The 18,894-nt window shown below is 43.4% G+C and overlaps 1 long non-coding RNA gene across 2 annotated transcripts; it reads right to left on the bottom strand.

Moving 5' to 3' along the window:
- Positions 1-7,746: 7,746 nt before the first annotated feature.
- On the bottom strand, positions 7,747-18,360 carry LOC129497004 (uncharacterized). Of its 2 annotated transcripts, none has more exons than XR_008661861.1 (3): positions 18,012-18,360; positions 15,151-15,185; positions 7,747-8,438 (listed from the first exon to the last, which is right to left on the bottom strand). It is a non-coding gene; the product is annotated as an uncharacterized LOC129497004 (long non-coding RNA). The 2 variants fall into 2 exon arrangements; XR_008661860.1 differs by lacking the exon at positions 18,012-18,360 and adding an exon at positions 15,591-16,093 and having other exon boundaries at positions 7,748-8,438.
- Positions 18,361-18,894: the final 534 nt, after the last annotated feature.

The raw sequence follows: 18,894 nt of genomic DNA, 5'->3' as shown, positions 1-18,894 counted from the left end.
TAACACGGATGAATCGTAGACACGACACGCTAAGTAAAATAAGCCAGTCACAAAAAGACAAATAATGTATGATTTCACTTATGTGAGTTACTTAGAGTAATCAAAATCATAAAGACAGAAAGTATGGTGGTTGCCAGGGGCCAGGGTGAGAGGAAGATGGGGAGTTATTGCTTAATAGGTATAGAGTCTCAGAATTCCAAGATGAAAAGAGTTATGGTGGTGGATGGTGGTGACAGCTGTACAACAATGTGAATGCCCTAAAAATGCATGTGCTTTATTTTTTACATTTTAATTCAATTTATTTTTCTTGAATACCTAAAATATTCATATGGTTAAGAGTTTAAAGGAATTAGGAGTCCCTGGGTGGCTCAGTCGGTTAAGTGATGGGTAAGAGTCCCACTCTTGATTTTGGCTCAGGTCATGATCTCAGGGTTGTGGGATCGTGACCCACAACAAACTCTGTGCTAACCGTGGAGCCTGCTTAAGATCCTCCTCCCCTCCCCCCCCCCACCCCGGCCTTCCTCCAGCTCATGGCTTTCTCAAAAAAAAAAAAAAAAAAAAAAAAAAAAAACGGGATCCCTGGGTGGCTCAGCCGTTTGGAGCCTGCCTTCAGCCCAGGGCGTGGTCCTGGAGTCCCAGGATCGAGTCCCACATTGGGCTCCCTGCATGGAGCCTGCTTCTCCCTCTGCCTCTGCCTCTCTCTCTCTCTCTCTCTCTGTGTGTGTGTCTCTCATGAATAAATAAATAAAATATGTAAAAAAAAATTAAAAGAATTAGTCTTCACTCTTGTTCTGAACTCCCCCCTCCCAGTCATCATCTCACCTTTTCTTAGGAGCAACTAATGTTATCTGTGTCTCATATAGTCTCCCAGGGATAGTTTGCCTAGACAAGCAAGTGCGTATAGAAGTTGTCTCATAAATGAGACAGGATCGACCACGCTTCCTGGATCTTGCTTGGAAATCTATATCTCAGAAATAATTCCTATTAGTAGATAGCTCTTCCTCATTCTTAGGGCCTCATGGAATAGATGTTTATTCACATAATTTATTTCACCTCTTCCTCAGAGGTGGCCACTTGTTTCCAAACTTTTGTGATTTCAAACAATTTCGCAGTGTATTACTTTGACCATTTGTAATTTTGCAAATGTGCAAAATCTCTGTAGTATAAATTTCTAGAAGTGGAATTACTGAGTCAAAAGGTACATTTCAGGGTGCCTGTATGGCGCAGTCTATTAAGCATCTGACACTTGACTTTGGCTCAGGTTATGATCTCCGGGTTCTGAGAGTAAGCCCATTGGGCTCCACACTTCTCATCCTCTTCCTCTGCCCCTCTGCTCACGGGATCTCTCTCCCTCTCTCTATAAAAATAAATAAATAATCTTTTTTTTTTTAAAGATTTTATTTATTCATGAGAGACCGAGAGAGGCAGAGACACAGGCAGAGGGAGAAGCAGGCTCCAGGCAGGGAGCCCAAAATGGGACTCGATCCCAGGTCTCCAGGATCACACCGCGGGTTGAAGGCGGCACTAAACGGCTGAGCCACCAGGGCTGCCCTCTTTTTTTAAAAAGATATGTACATTTGTAATTTTGATAGACGTTGTCAAGTTGTCCCTCATAAAGATTATACTAATTTAGGGGAGCCTGGGTGGCTCAGTCCATTAAGCCTCTGCCTTTGGCTTCTGTCATGATATCAGAGTCATGGGATCAAGCCCCACACTGGGCTTCCTTCTCCGTGGGGAACCTGCTTCTCCCTCTCCCTTTGCCTGCTGCTCTCCTTGCTTGTGTGCTGTCTCTGTCAAATTAATAAATAAAATGTTTTTTTTTTTAAAGTTGATAGGGCAGTCCGGGTGGCTCAGCAGTTTAGTGCCACCTTCGACCCAGGGCGTGACCCTGGAGACCCGGGATCAAGTCCCACATCGGGCTCCTGCGTGGGGCCTGCTTCTCCCTCTGTGTCTCTGCCTCTCTCTCTCTCTCTCTCGTTCTGTCTCTCATGAATGAGTGAATAAAATCTTTAAAAAAATTAAAAAGATTATATTAATTCATAACTCCCGCTGACAATGTTTAAAGTGCCTCTTTCCTCCACCCTTCCAGAAAGAATTTTTAACTTCTTGATCTTTGCCAACCTAAAGGAAATGCCCATATTTGACATTTCTTCCAAATGACAAAGGGAAAATTTAAGACAGGAACCCCTAGGGACACCCGAGTGGCTTAGTGGTGAAAGTGTCTGCCTTTGGCTCAGGGCATGATCCTGGCGTCCCAGAATCGAGTCCTGCATCAGGCTCCCTACGTGGAGCCTGCTTCTCCCTCTGCCTGTGTCTCTGTCTCTCTCTGTGTGTCTCTCATGAATAAATAAAATATTTTTTTAATAAATAAAATCTTAAAAAAAAAGACAGGAACCCCAAATTATGCCCCTTTTTGCAAGCTTATGAATTACTTCCGTTTGAATGGACCTCTAGATGTTCATTCCCTTTTCCTCTCTCTAGAATACTTTTCATTGCAAGCCAGTATCATGGTGGAACTAACGTGGGCTCAGAGAGTCACAAATTGGCTTGAATTGCAGGTCTAGGAATTGCAGCTATGTGATCTTGAATCAGGCACCTAGGCTCGCTCATTACACCTGTTTCCTAATTTACAAAAATAACTATATTAATAGCAACTTCACAAGAGTATTTTGAAGATTGAATTACATAATCTAGGGATACCTAGGTGGTTCAGGGGTTGAGCATTTGCCTTTGGCTCGGGGGATGATCCTGGGATTCCGGGATGGAGTCCTGCATTGGGCTTCCTGTGTGGGACCTGCTTATCTCTCTGCCTGTGTCTCTGCCTCTCTCTCTCTCTCTCTCTCTCTCTCTGTCTCTCATGAATGGATAAATAAAATCTTAAAAAAAAAAAAGAATTACATAATCTAAGTAAAGTGTCATCTCTCTCATTCAGGTAGACACATTCTACCCTCAGGGATTTCCCTAGGCGTTAGTGAAGATGCCCTCTCTCAAATCAGCAATGTCCTTTCTCCAAACAGGCCGCCAATGGAAAACATTGCATTAGTAGTCCTTAAAGTCATCAAACTAAGAAAAGAACAGTGCCTGAGTCATTTAAACTTGCCCATTGGGTGGCGTGATCATCACTCAACAGAAGACAGTTCAGAATCTTAGTAATTTTGGGGATGGCTGGGTGGCTCAGTGGTTGAGCGTCTGCCTTTGGCTCAGGTCATGATCCCGGGGTCTCAGGATGGAGTACCGCATCAGGCTCCCTACACGGAGCCTGCTTCTCCCTCTGCCTATGTCTCTGCCTCTCTCTGTGTCTCTCTCATGAATAAATAAAATCTATAAATCATCATCATCATCATCTTAATAATTTAAAAACATTTTTTAATTTTTTAATTTATTTTGAGAGAGTGGGGAATGGGGAAGGTAGGGGGCAAAAGGAGAGAAGCAGACTTCCTGCTGAGCATAGAGCTGATGGAGGGGCTGCATCCCACAACCTGAGATCAGGACCTGGGCTGAAATCAAAAGCCATGCACTCAACGAACTGAGCCATCCAAGCCCCCACCATGGTTCAGAATCTTTAGATGCTACTATCTTCTGGGGAAGGAAGGGCCAAGTCCATTACCTTTCTATGCAGGCACCCTTTTATAAGGAAGTGATGGTTACATTTTGCTACTGCCCTGAATCCATTTCTGAGCTCCAAAAGAATTAGGTATAGCGATGCCTAGGACTAAAAGGACTGTAAATACTGACCCTGGTGTGGACAGATGGCTTTCTGTAAAAGATTAGGTAAAGTCCTGGCCAAAGGCAAGGGCTAGATGATTTTGAGGCCATGAGTTCTTTGAGAACTGGAATCATGTGTTACCTATCATTGTATCCCCTTGTGCTCAGCAGTGTCTGTATCAGCCCAATTAATGTTTGCAGAATAAATGACCCTTTCCAGCTGAACTCTCAGACCTTGGGATTCATACCCAAAGGGTCTTGTTTTATCAGAAGATTTTGGCAGCATGTACTGGGCAATTATTTGTTTTAAAAAAATCTTATGTAAAATCAGTTTAATTGTCTCCCTTTGAAATTCTACTGATGATGGTTGCTCAGTCTGTGAAGCCTCTGCCTCTTGATTTCCACTCAGGTCATGATCTCAGGGTTGTGAGATCTAGCCCCTCACAGGGCTCCATGCTGGGCTCAGAGCCTGCTTAAGATTCTCTCTCTCCCTCTTCCTCTGCCCTTCCCTGCCCCCTGTACAGGTGCTCCCTTTCTCTCAATACATACATACATAATACATAATTGTACCCATGACCAAAATTCATATCTCTCAAAGACAGAAAAATGACAGGAAGAATTATTATTTGATTATTATGATTTCATCTTGTAGAATCTTGAAGCAAATGTGACATTAAAGCATTTCCTTTCCCTCTCTTCCTAGGTCCTCTAAACTGTAGTCCTTTTTTCTTTTTTAAGATTTTATTTATCAGAGAGAGAGAGAATGAGCGTGTGCACAAATGAGGGGAGGAGCAAAGGGAGGAGAAAGAGAGAGAGAAGCCCAAATAGACTCCCCACTAAGTGCGTGTAACCCAGCATAGGGCTCAACCTGGGGCACAATCCCACCACCCTGAGATCACAAGCTGACACAAAATCAAGAGTTGGCCATCGGGGTGCCTGGGTAGCTCAGTGGCTGAGCGTCTGCCTTTGGCTCAGGCCATGATCCCAGGGTCCTTGGATCAAGTCCTGAATTGGGCTCCCCACATGGACCCTACTTCTCCCTCTGCCTGTGTCTCTGCCTTTGTCTCTGTGTCTCTCATGAATAAATAAATAAAATCTTTAAAAAAAAGAGTTGGCCGGGATCCCTGGGTGGCTCAGCAGTTTAGCACCTGCCTTTGGCCCAGGGCATGATCCTGAGGTCCCGGGATCAAGTCCCACATCGGGCTCCTGCATGGGGCCTGCTTCTCCCTCTGCCTGTGTCCCTGCTTCTCTCTCTCTCTCTCTCTCTCTCTCTCTCTGTCTCTCATGAATAAATAAATAAAATCTTAAAAAAAAAAAAAAGAGTTGGAAGCCCAACCAGCTGAGCCACCCAGGTGCTCCTTCCCAGGACTTTATTTTTTATTTTTTAAAAAAATATTCATTCATTCATTCATTCATTCATCCATTCATTTATTCGAGACATAGAGAAAGGCAGAGACATAGGCAGAGGGAGAAGTAGGCTCCCTGAGGGGAGCCTAATGCAGGACTCAGTCCCAGGACCCTGGGATCACAACCTGAGCCAAAGGCAGACAGACGCTCAACTACTGACCCACCCAGGTGCCCCTTCCCAGGACTTTAGACTCATATATCCAAATGCAGTAGTCCAGGTTATGGGTGCAGGGGCAGTGGAGATGTAGGAATAAGGACAGATTCCAAAGATATTTAGCAGATAGAATGACTTTTAGTGTCCATTTAGATATGGAGGGTGAAGAAGAGGGGCTTTCCTCAGGTTGCTGGCTAGGGTCAATCAAGCAGATGCTGACACTGCCAATTAAGATAAGAACAACAGGAGGAAGATGATTTTGTTCAGAGATGATGAGCTTGGTTTTGGAACAGCCAAGTTTGAGATGCCTGGGAGAGCTGCAGGTGGAGCTATTTAATAGGCAGCTGGATATATCAGCCTGGAAGCTCAAGAACAGGCTGAAAATCTAAATCTAGGACTTGGAAGATGAGAAAGGGGCACTGAAAGCTTGGGCCTGGGGGTACCTGGGTGGCTCAGTGGTTGAGCGTCTGCCTTTGGTTCAGGTCATGATCCCGGGGTCCTGGGATCCGAGTCCCGAATCGGGCTCCCTGAAAGGAACCTGCTTCTCCCTCTGCCTATGTCTCTGCCTCTCCCTCTCAGTCTGTGGCTCTCATGAATAAATAAATAAATAAATCTTAAAAAAGGGGGGGGGTAGAACCCAAAGAAACCCAGGTCTATTGGGTGGGCTGATAAAAAGTAGCCAATGAAAGCAAGCGGAGGAAGAAGGCTCCGTGACCAAAGCGGGCAGGAGGGAAGCCAAAGGAAAAAGCCTTTGAAACAGAAGAGCTGTAAAAAATGTCCAACATAGCCGAGAGCAAAAGGACTGCAGAGTGTCCCTGGTAGTCCTAGGGAAGTCACAGGCGATCCCTGCAAGAGCAGTAGTGAGGGGCAAAGGTGAAGTGTGAGGTCAGATTGTATTGGGTCAAGGAGGAAATGAAAAGGACAAGGAGAAGCAAGTGGAGGCCACTCTCCAGAGGGGCTTGGTTGAAAAGGGAAAGAGAAAGACTTTAGCGGAGCCCAGCTGGTGAAGAGGTGTTTTTTGTCCTGGTGGTTGTTTTTTAAGCTACTTTTTGATTATTAGAAAAATAATGTATGGGGGCGCCTTGGGTGGCTCAGTCAGTTAAGCATCTGCCTTCAGCTCAGATCATGAACCTGGGGTCCTGGAATCAAGCCCTACGTTGGTCTCCCTGCTCAGTAGGGAGTCTGCTTCTCCCTCTCCCCACTGCTTGTGCTCTCTCTCTCTCAAATAAATAAAATCTTTAAAAATAAATAAGTAAAAGTAATGTATGTAAGGTGAAAATTTTCAAGTAGTATGGAACAATATAAAATTAAAAATCTGAATGTCCCTTCCCTCCCTCAAAAGGTAATCACTGTTAAGTTTGTTGTCTAATATTTCAGAATATACAGAAGCACAGATATATGTACATATTATATATAATGTATATATCTTTACATATGGATACACACACATTTCTTTACTCAATGTGATAACATACAAGCTAATATGCCTGATCCCTTCATCTTATTCACTTAGCAATATATCCTGGAAACCTTTCTGTATCTTTCTGACCTTATCACCTGCCTTTCTCTCTGTAACTCACTGTCCTTCCACTGCAATGACCTCCTTGCAGTTCCTGGAACACACCGGGGCACACTCACACCTTAAGGCTTTTGCACTTGCTGTTCCCTCTGCCTGGAATGTTCTTCCCCCAGATATCCTCTTGGCTCACTCTCTCACTTCCTTCAGATTTCTACTTCTGTGTCACCTCCTCAGAGAGGCAACCAGGTACCATTCATGAAACCCTACCCTACTTCATTTTTCTTCATGGCACTTATTGTCTGCTTTGATTTTTAGTTATGTAATTTTATTTTATTTTTTAAGGTTTTATTTTTTTATTCATGAGAGATACAGAGAGAGAGGCAGAGACATAGGCAGATAGAGAAGCAGGCTCCCTGTAGGGAGCCTGATGAGAGGATCGGTCCCAAGACCCTGGGATCACACCCTGAGCCAAAGGCAGATAGATGCTCAACCATTAAGCTACCCAGGCGCCCCTGTTTTTTTGTTTGTTTGTTTGTTTTTAAGTAGGCGCCATGCCCAACTTGGGCCTTGAACTCATGACTCTGAGATTGAGAGTCATGTGCTCCACCGACTGAGCCAGGTAGGCACCCCAAGGTGCATTGTCTATCATGCATCAGCTGATTTGTTCAGGGTCAGTCTCCCCCTCAAGGATATGAGCTCCAGGAAGAGAGGGACGTTATCCACCTTACTACTCTACATCCTGACCCTTAGTAGGTACTCAATAAAACACGGAAAAAATAGAGAGGTAGCATAGTATAGAATGATGGATAACAACATAGTGGTTAAGAGGGCTGCTTGAGACTTGGGTGACTCAGTGGTTGAGCATCTGCCTTTGGCTCAGGTCATGATCCCAGGGTCCTGGGATCAAGTCCCGCATGAAGCTTCCTACAGGGAGCCTGCTTATCCCTCTGTCTGTGTCTCTGCCTCTGTGTGTGTGTGTGTGTGTCTCATGAATAAATAAAGAAAATCTTTTATTTTTTATTTTTAATTTTTTTAAATAAAATCTTTTAAAAAGGGGGGCTGCTTGGGTTCTAATCTTTATTTTTTAGTAGATGTGTGCACTTGGGTAGGTGAATTTCACAGAGTTTTCTGTGTAAGGTAGGGCCATACGGTGCCTCACTCCCCGGGTTTAATGTATGAATATATGAAACAGGCTCAGAACAGTAGGTGACACTAGCGACTTATGAGGAATGATCCTTGCTTGACTATTAGTAGTATTCCATACAGGCTCTAGTAGCGATGACGTCAGTGGCTCACTCTTCCAGCTCTTCCGCACGTCGTTGATTATTACTGTTCCTTCTTGGCCTCATTTCTCTGACCTTCACCCCTTAAACACCGGTGTCTCCTGAGCATTTTTCATTTCTTACATTCTCTTTGAGTGAACTCATGGTTTTAACTACTAACCAGGCTGAAGACTGCCCCAAACCGCACTGTTCCCCGGGGCCTCAGACTCTTGGATCCAACTGCTTTGAGCATTTCCATTCTAATTACTTGTTAGGTGATATGACTCACTGAAGTGTGGGTTCCTCAAGGGCAGGGATAATTTTCTTGGTTATCTTTCCGCTTTTCCAGAGGAGGTGCTCTCAAAAGGCATACTTTGTAGGTGTTCACAGCCTAGTGAAGGGAAACAGACAATAAATAAATTACTAGAATAGGTCTGTTGGTGACAAGTGCCATTGAGCAGGACAAAGAGAAGATAGAGCTGGGAGAGACCGAGGTGTGATCATTTATAAAGATGGCCAGGGAAGCCCTTTGGATATATTTTTTAAAGATTTTATTTATTTATTCATGAGAGACACAGAGAGAGGCAGAGACATAGGCAGAAGGAGAAGCAGGCTCCCCGTTGAGCTGGGAGCCTAATGTGGGACTTGATCCCAGGACCCCGGGATCAAGACCTGAGCCAAAGGGAGATGTTCAACCACTGAGCCACCCAAGGGCCCCAAGACCTTTGGATATTTGAACAGAGTGCTGAAGAACTGATGATGTCTGAGGAAAGAGTGGTTAGATACCAATCTCAAGTGTTAACAGCCTGTGGTGGGGAGTGTTCAGGGAGCAATGAGGGGGCCAGTGTGGCTGATATAAAGGTGGCTGAAGGGTATGGGAGTTGGACATGAGGGGAGCAAAGGAAAGGGGGGGATTTTCAGATTATACAGGGACTTGAAATGAGATGACGGATCATTGGAGGGGTTTCTAAAGAGAAGATTGACAAAATATGACTCAGAATTTGGAAGAATGGCTCTGACTGTGGTAGAAGAATACACAAGAGGGAGGGGCACCTGGCTGGCTCAGTCCATGGGGCATGTGACTCTTGTTGGGGTTGTGAGTTCAAACCCGATATTGGGTGTTGAAGTTACTTACAAAGAAAATCTTAAAAAAAAAAAAAAAAAAAAAAAAAGAATAGACAAGAGGGAAGCAAGGGTTGAAGCAGGGAAATCTGTTGGAAGTTATTTCAGTGGCCCAGGTGACAAGATGATAGGATCTTGGCCTTGATTGGTAGTGTGGGCATGATGAGAAATGGTCAGATTCAGGATATATTATGGAGATCGAGTGAGAATTTGCTGATGTATTAAGTGTAGGGCTTGAGGGACCCCTGGGTGGCTCAGTGGTTGAGCATCTGCCTTTGGCTCAGGGTGTGATCCTGGAGTCCTGGGATCGAGTCCCACATCAGGCTCCCTGCATAGAGCCTGCTTCTCCCTCTGCCTGTGTCTCTGCCTCTCTGTGTGTCTCTCATGAAAAAATAAATAAAATATTCTAAAAAATAGTGTAGGGGGGATCCCTGGGTGGCTCAGCAGTTTGGTGTCTGCCTTCAGCTCAGGGCATGATCCTGGAGACCCGGAATCGAGTCCCACGTCGGGCTTCCGGCATGGAGCCTGTTTCTCCTCTGTCTGTGTCTCTGCCTCTTTCTCTCTATCTGTGTCTCTCATGAATAAATAAATAAAATATTAAAAAATAAATAAATATAAATAAAAATAGTGTAGGGCTTGAGAGAAAGAGGAAGTGAGGATGGATGGATAAGTAAATGAATAAGTGAATTGGATGGATATATATATATATATATATATGTATATATATATATATATGGAGATACACACACATACACACATACACATTCATTATAGAGTGACGGATTACAAGGGCTGTCTATGTCAGAAAATAAATAAATGAGGGACGCGTGGGTGGCTCAGTGGTTGAGCATCTGTCTTTGGCTCAGGGCGTGATCCCGTGGTCCTGGGATTGAGTCCTGCATCAGGCTCCCCTCAGGGAGCCTGCCTCTCCCTCTGCCTATGTCTCTACCTCTGTCTCTGTGTTTCTCATAATAAATAAAATCTTAAAAAAAATAAATGAGAAAAAAAAATAAATGAGAAAAATTATTTAATGACAGCGCAGCCAAGATTCTGAAAAGAATATCTATACTCACAGCCTCCAGTTCTGTACCATCTTCCCTAGGTGCTTCAAACCACTGTCATCTGCCTTCCACCCTCATTGAAACTGCTGACACAAACAACCCCAGTGACTTTCAGTTTGCTAAAACAAATGGAGATCTTTTTGTTATGTAGTTCTTGGTCTTTTTGCAGTATTGTTGAACTTCTGGAAGTTCTCCCGCCTTGGTACCTGACCCCCCACTCCTTCCTTCCTGCCTTCCCCCCACTTCTCTAGACTTTCTATCTCAAACCCCTGCACTGGCTTCTTTTCACATATCCATCTTCAGTGTGGGTGTTTCTCAGAGTTATCTTGTTTTCTTTTTTTTAAGTTTTTATTTTAATTTTTTTATTTGACAGAAAGAGCAAGTGAGCAAGCACAAATGGGGGAGGGGCAGAGGGAGAAGCAAGCTCCCCACTGAACAGGGAGCCCTATACAGGACTCAATCCTGGGACTCAGGGATCATGACCTGAGCCAAGGGCAGACACTTAACCAACTGAGCCACCCAGGCGGCCCTCTCAGTTATGTTCTTAGCCTTCTTTTCTTTTCAGTATTTCATTCATTTATTTAAATACTTACTGAATCCACCTGAAACTATGTCACATTGTGTGTCAACTATACTTAAAAACAAACAAATTATTGCTTGCTTATTAAATTCCAGGTACAGGGCAGCCTGGGTGGCTCAGCGGTTTGGCACTGCCTTTGGCCCAGGGCATGATCCTGGAGACCCGGGTTCAAATCCCACACCAGGCTCCCCGCATGGAGCCTGCTTTTCCCTCTGCCTGTGTCTCTGCCATTCTCTGTTTCTCTCTGTGTGTCTGTCATTAATAAATAAATAAAATCTTTATAATTAAAAAAAATAAATTCCAGGTACAGTTCTGGGTGCTTGGGAAATAGTAATAAACAATGGAAAAATGCTTGCTTTTCCCCATGGAGCTCACCCACTCTTCCCAAGCAACCTCAGCTCATACTCAAGTCCCCAGACACCCAGACATGTCTGTGACTTCCAAATTTACATCTCCAGCACTACTCACTTTTAGTTTTTATTTATTTATTTATTTTTAAGTTTTTATTTAAATTCCACTTAACATACAGTGTAATGTTAGTTTAATTTTTTAATTTTAGATACATTTTCACTACTGTGTCCTTAAACTGAATTCCTCTTTACATTGAAGTCTGCTTCTCTCTGTATCACCCTTTCTTTTTTTTTCAAGATTTTATTTATTTATGCCTGAAAGACACGCAGAGAGAGAGGCAGACACATAGGCAGAGGGAGAAGCAGGCTTCCTGTGGGGAGTCCGATGTGTGACTTGATCCCAGGGTCCTGGGAAGGCAGACACCCTGAGCTGAAGGCAGACACTCAACCACTGAGCCACCCAAGTACCCCTGTATCACCTCTTCTAATGGCACCACCATGCATTAACAATTGCTCATTTTTCTTCAGGATTCCTGCAATAGTTCCCAATCTAATCATCCTGTGCTACAAAGGCTGAACTTCCTAACCTGAAAATTAAAACATATTTTAACAAATACTTAAAATATTTTAATAATTCCCTATCATCTTCAAGATCCTTCATTATTTGGTCCAAATTTCTCTCATGTCTTACCTCCAAACACACCTCCGATTCCTTGTGTCCTTGCCTTACTGAGCTTGAATTTTTTTTGTATAGCCGTATTTTGGTGTATGTTATTCCCTGGATTCATTCATTCATTCATTCATTCATTCATGAGAGACACACAGAGAGAGAGGCAGAGACACAGGCAGAGGGAGAAGCAAGCTCCATGCAAGGAGCCCGATGTGCTATTCGATCCCTGATCCCCGGACTCCAAGACCACGCCCTGGGCCAAAGGCAGGCACTAAACCGCTGAGCCACTCAGATGTCCCTGTTATTCCCTGTTTAAAACCTCCTTCTTGGGCAGCCTCAGTGGCACAGCGGTTTAGTCCCACCTGCAGCCTGGGGTATGATCCTGGAGACCTGGGATCGAGTCCCACGTCCGGCTCCCTGCATGGAGCCTGCTTCTCCCTCTGCCTGGGCCTCTGCCTCTCTCTCTCTCTCTGTGTCTCTATGAATAAATAAATAAAATCTTAAAAAAAAATAAAACGTCCTTCTTGGGACGCCTGGGTGGCTCAGTGGTTGAGCATCTGCCTTTGGCTCAAGCCTGATCCTGGGATCTGGGAGGGTGTCTCTTATGAATAAATAAAATCTTTTTTAAAAAATGGGGAATGGATGGGGAGAGATCTCTGAGGAGTAGAAAGAAAGAGAATCAAGAGCAAATATAAAAAGATAGTCGGTGGGCAGCCCTGGTGGCTCAGCGGTTTAGCGCCACCTCCAGCCCAGGGTGTGATCCTGGAGACCCCGGATTGAGTCCCATGTCGGGCTCCCTGCATGGAGCCTGCTTCTCCCTCTGCCTGTGTCCCTGCCCCCCCCCTCTTGCTCATGAATAAATAAATAAAATCTTAAAAAAAAAAAAGATAGAAAGAATGTCCTAAATGTTTCCTTCTAGGACAAGAGAAAGGAAGGAAGTGGACAGTTAGAAGCAGATCAGTTTGAGGTGAAGAATAAGAAATTGAAGGTGTCCATGCTGGACAGTTTCTACTTTCTCCTTGACGTAGTAGCTAAGATATAGTTCTTTTCTGGAAGGCTTGCGTGTGTGTGAAGCTTCGTGACAGGTTTTTTGAATCTCACCTTTCATACCTGCAAAACACTTGATTCTATTCGCTGTTCTGTAAACATTATCTCTTGCAAAGTTGTAAGAACCAAGGAGATCATGTAGGATAGGGCTTTGCTCTGTAGATAAGTAGCAATGGACCTGATGATTATTACTTAAATATGAGTTGAAATCCATGCAGGTGAAACCTGCTAAATTCCAAAGCCCCGGGATCCCTGGGTGGCGCAGTGGTTTGGCGCCTGCCTTTGGCCCAGGGCACGATCCTGGCGACCCGGGATCGAATCCCACATCGGGCTCCCGGTGCATGGAGCCTGCTTCTCCCTCTGCCTGTGTCTCTGCCTCTCTCTCTTTCTCTCTGTGATTATCATAAATAAATAAATTAAAAAAAATCTTTAAAAAAAATTCCAAAGCCCCTCCCACTTTATCACCCCTTTTCATTCTATGTATTGTCAGTGCTGCAGTTCCTAGAATTGGAGACACTGTTTGCCTTCAAGTTACTTTGAAAAAATTCCCTAGACCTAACATTACCAAGTGATTTATTCTTTCTTTCTTTCTTTCTTTCTTTCTTTCTTTCTTTCTTTCTTTCTTTCTTCTTTCTTTATTTTTCTTTTCTTTTCTTTTCTTTTCTTTTCTTTTCTTTTCTTTTCTTTTCTTTTCTTTTCTTTTCTTTCTTTTCTTTCTCTTTTACTAGAGGGGAAAAAAAGAGTAATATATCCTCACTGAGATGTCTAGCATTCTTTTGAGTCATGCTTAAAGTCTAAATGGTCTAAAATTGGTTTAGGATTCCTTTCAGCCACCAATGCTAACTTATCTTAGGCTAACAAGACTAGAGTTCAGTTGATTTAATTTAGAACAAATTTTTATCTGTAGATGGGATGGAAAATCTAGGTGAGGATTAAGGTCATGGCCAAGGTACAAAAGGAGGAGGAAGTCTGAGTTAATTATAACCTAGGTTCTGCAGTCTTAATTCCAGGAAGCTGTCCTTTAGCTAGGTGGACAACTTGTTGATTGAAGAATATTCTCAGAGGAGCTAGATGCTACCAGTTTCTGAATTCTGAGATGAATTTCCACAAGTGAAGGTGTGAGTAGTGACAGACTTGATTTTCTTGTCAGTTGAAGAAGTCCTTTGAGTCAATGAGCATTTGGTTATTGTCTCTCCAGCAATCATGACTGGCCTGGAAGATTTCCCAAAGGTTATCTTTCTCAAGGTCAGTTGGGTAAGGTTGCTTTGACATGTTTTTGAATCTCATTACAATGCATGCATTGTGTTTAGTTGTTTATTCCCAGACTCTTTTGGTAGATAACTAAAGTAAAAAAACCCAAATCCCCAAAACCCATGAGAATATAACCATCATTGCACAAGGTAAAGATCTTATAATCTCTAATGCAAAATGTAAGCCTGAATTAAAAATACATTTAGGGGCCTCAGGTTGGAGGGACAAGCAAGCTCCTAACTGAGCAAGAAGCCTGATGTGGAGCTTGATCCCAGGACCCTGGGATCATGATCTGAGCCAAAGGCAGATGCTTAACTTACTGAGCCACCCAGGTGCCCTAATTTTTAAAAAAGATTTATTTGAAAGAGAGAGTGCACTATACTTGCACACCTGCAAGTTGGGGAGGGGGGAATTTCAAGCTGAGTCCTCACTAAGCACGGAGCCCTACGCGAGTCTCAATTTCAAGAGTCGGAAGCTCAACTGACGGAGCCACCCAGGCACCCCTAAAAGCTACATTTATTAATGTCTTTCATATGTGAAGTCATGTGAGCTTCTGATTTCAAGTTTAAAAACTAAGAACTTATTTTGAACCATTATGGATAGAGACTGCGTAATTAATTATGATCACTGGTTAATTTAACTTTTAAGATGCTTAGGATTAGGTTTTAGCCTCTCTTTAGTCTTATTCTCTTTATTTTGAGCCCTATTCACACTTAGCCAACTCCATTGCTGACAACCCAGGAAATATCGTCATGTCTGGGGCTCTGATGCAAATTATACACTAGGAATTATCATCTACTCCTGCTAGAGTTTAACTGGAGTGTCTCACATGTGGGTTACAATTCAGATGTCAGTAAGTTTCTGAATAAAAACATAAAAAGCAAACCATCCCCTTCCCCACCACTGCCCCTCACGGTGCAATAAGCAACTTAAATATTCCAGCGTAGGGAGGATGTGGTTAGGGTTAGGAAACCAGGAATCAAGTCCTGCATTCCAGTCCTCTCTGCTCCTGACTCACTCACCTCAGGCAAATGGTTCCACTTCATCTCATCTTGCCCTGCAAAGTGAGGAGAGTAACATTTTGTTTCAAATCTAAGACGGGTGGCTTCTGTTAACCTGCAAGAGGTCTTTGCTTTAGTAGAGATGGACAAATAAGGAAAACATGCAGCTCTAGATACCATCTTAAGAGAGATAAGAGATGGGTTTTGTCGCTGATTTGTGTTCTGTGCACTGATAACTCTGTGAGCTTATTATTGAGTCTTTACAGGCAGCTTTCTTCTGGGATGAAGAGTCAGATGGTGATGGTAGAGCAAACAAAGTCAAGGGTTCCAAATCAAGGGCCATTTGGCTTCAGTATTTAGTCTCAGTGCAGTGGGGGGGTAAAATTTGGAGCCTTGGGGTGAAGTGGGAAATAGTTTCCCCCCATGTCGTAGTAACACGGATATCACATAATAAAGCATACTTCTTTCCGGGGCACCTGGGTGGCTCAACGTTGAGTGTCTGCCTTTGGCTCAGGGAGTGATCCTGGGATCTGGAATTGAGTCCCGCATCGGGCTCCCTGCAAGGATCCTGCTTCTCCTTCTGCCCGTGTCTCTGGCTGTCTCTCTCTGTGTGTCTCTCATGAATAAATAAATAAATCTTAAAAAAAAAAAAAAAGCATACTTCTACTAGCATATTCAAGGCAGACAAAACCCTAACAAGATCCAAGGTAAAGCAGTCATGATCAAAACACCACTTCTGACTTAATATTTATTTGGCTGATATCAATTGTTTGTTTGCTTAACCAATCCTGGGCTTACATGGCTTTCATTCCATTCCTCCACCCACCTGAAGGTCACTAAAATTGGTAACTAATTGCCTATCATCACCTTAGAATTCACTGTTATCTCAGAACTATATTTATTCACTTGTTCCATTAAGTTCCCTACCCCCTTGAGACCCAGAATGAGATGACATCAAGGTAAAAATGCAGGCTGTCCTTAGGGACAACAATAGCTATTTTAACAAGTAGGCTATAATTCAAAACGGCACAACAGTGTTTTAATTGCTTTTGGATTTGACAACACTGGAATGCATTGAAGCTTGGAGCCCCTGAAGATAACCTGTCTTACTTTGTGTAAGTATTCAACATATAATTCTTATAAAAACTCCATCCATAGCATAGGTTGCATGTATAAGCCCAATGAGGAAAAGTGTGGGGTTATAAATCTGCATATGGGGGTGCCTGGGTGGCTCAGTGGTTGAGCGTCTGCCTTCGGCTCACGGCGCGATTCCAGGATCCAGGGATCAAGACCCCATCGGGCTCCCTGAGGAGAGTCTGCTTCTGCCCATATCTCTACCTCTCTCTCTGTGTCTCTCATGAACAAATAAATAAAATGTTAAAAAATAAATAAGCCTGCATATGATGTACTTCTATCAGTTCTACTAAGGATATAAATCCCGAAATGCAGGCTTGGCAAAGCCAAGAGGGAGTTAAGACGGTCAGTTCCTAAGAGATTTCTGGGATTTTCAGATTTCAAGCTAGGTCTCCTCTAAAAGATCTGCTGCTGCCCACCAGCTCGTTGCTCCCTCCTAGGCCTTATGCAAAGGCAGCCCTGCACTCTCACCTTGCCCAGGAAAGGGCTTTTAATCAGGGCTCTCAATCTCTGTTTCAGAGTTAGAGGCTGAGATGCAGGAGTGACTCAGCTGGCATGAGCTCTGGAGCAGTCTCAGCCTGCAGGCCTTCAGGAAATGAGTCCCCCAGGCCTGCATCTCCCTCTGTGGCAAACTGCCACCAGACTCTGCTGTTTATCAGCCCAGTACCAAACACAGTAAGGACAGTTTGCTGTTTCATTGTTTGAAAACCTACTATATACCAGCCAGATAGATAATGTGATAGGCTAGGATTACAAAGGTGAGTACCTTCCTGAAAAAGCTTACAGTTCAGGAAGGGAAATAAACAAATGTAAATGTATCATTAGGGTACAATGAGAGGTGTTAGAAGAGGCCCAACAGGAGGGCAAAAGGAAACAGTCTGAGAAAATCAGAAGAGACTTTTCAAAGTGAAACAGGGATGTGCCAGGTAGACAGAGCCAGGATGAAGGCAGAGGAAACAGCTGTTTATGAAGGTATGGAACCATTAAAGGGCGGTTAATTCATCACCTCTGTATTGAGTGACTTCTATGTGCTTGGAACTTGGACTATGTAAGTGAACAAAACAGATTTTTAAACATTTCTGCCTTTGGGGGCCTTGCATTTATTTTAGTAAGGTAAAATAATTAAGCAATAAACATAAGAAATTAGTAAATCATACAGAATGTTAGAAGTTGGAGTGTCTGGGTGGCTCAGTCGGTTAAGCATCTGCCTTCGGCTCAGGTCATGATCCCGGAACCCCAGGAATCCCTGGATGGAGCCCCATATCAGGCTTCCCGCTCAGTGGGGTATCTGCTTCTCCCTCTGTTCATGCTCTCTCTCTTAAACTCTCTTTCTCACATAAGTAAATAAAATCTCAAAAAAATATATATATTAGAAGTTGATTTTGGGGAATTTGGAGATGGGGAAGCAGGAAAAAAAGTCTATGGAGAGAAGTTTCTTGGAATTATAATTAGTGTGGTTGGGGAAACCCACAGTGAAAACACCTAATGAGGGGAGGGACCAGCTCTGGCACTATGTTGGGGAAGAGCATTACAAACCTAGGGACCAGCAGGTGCTGAGGCCAGCAGGTTTGAAGTAGAGCAAGGAGACCGATCCATGAAGCAGGAGAAAGTGGAAGAGTGCGGAACAGTGAGGCCAGACACAAAATAGAAAGCCAGATCTCATTGGACCTTGCAGTCCACTGCAAGGATTTTACCTCTGAATTTGAGTAAGGTGAGAGCCACTGAAGAGTTGTGAGCAGAGGACTGACCTGGTCCAACTGATGTTTTCATGGGATTGCTCTGGATGGTGTGAAGAATAGACTGCAGACAGGCAAGCTTGGAGGGATGGAGTTGGCCAACAGTCGAGAGGGAGAAAACTGTGGAATGGGTTTCTGGTGGGGGTGGGGAAGAAAATCAAGAATTCAATTTTGGACATGTTAAATCTGAGATGTCTGTTAGAGTGAAGGTTGTGGGGAGGTATCAAATGGGCAGTTGCATATATGTTTGGAGTTCAAGGGAGAGGTAGGAACTAGAGATAAATTTCAGAGTCATCAGTGCATAGATGTTACTTAAAACCACAAGACTGGATGAGATCACCAATGGAATGAATACAGATAGAGGAAGGACTGAGCCTTATCTCTGATATTCTAAAGATAGGAAGACAGAGAAAGAAGGAACCAGAACAGGAATCCAAGAAGCAGGAAAAGAAAAAAAAAAAAAGAAAGAAAAAAAAGTAAGGAAGAAGGAAGGCCACAGGAAAGCTCTGGAAGTCAAGTGTATCATAAAATGCATCAAGCAGGAAGAGATATTCAGGGGAGTCAAATACTGCTGAAAAGTTCAAATAATATGAGGATTGAGAATGGACTCTTGCATTTAAAAAATGTTTTATTTATTTATTTGTGACAGAGAGAGAGAGAGAGAGAGACAACGGGAGCAGAGGGGAGGGATAGAAGGAGAGGAGGAGTCTTTTAAAACATTAAAAAATTTATTATTATTTTTAAAGATTTTATTTACTTATTTGGGAGAGAGAGAAGAAAGAGGCAGAGAGGGAGGGAGAGAACCCTAAGCAGACTGCACTGAGTGGGGAGCCCAGCTTGGGGCTTGATCCCACAACACTGAGATCATAACCTGAGCTGAAACCAAGAGTTGGAT

Source organism: Nyctereutes procyonoides, unplaced genomic scaffold (genome assembly GCF_905146905.1).
Source record: "Nyctereutes procyonoides isolate TBG_1078 unplaced genomic scaffold, NYPRO_anot_genome, whole genome shotgun sequence".
NCBI lineage: Eukaryota > Metazoa > Chordata > Mammalia > Carnivora > Canidae > Nyctereutes > Nyctereutes procyonoides.
Note: the sequence above shows the minus strand (reverse complement) of the source record. Positions and strands in the feature narration are given on the sequence as shown.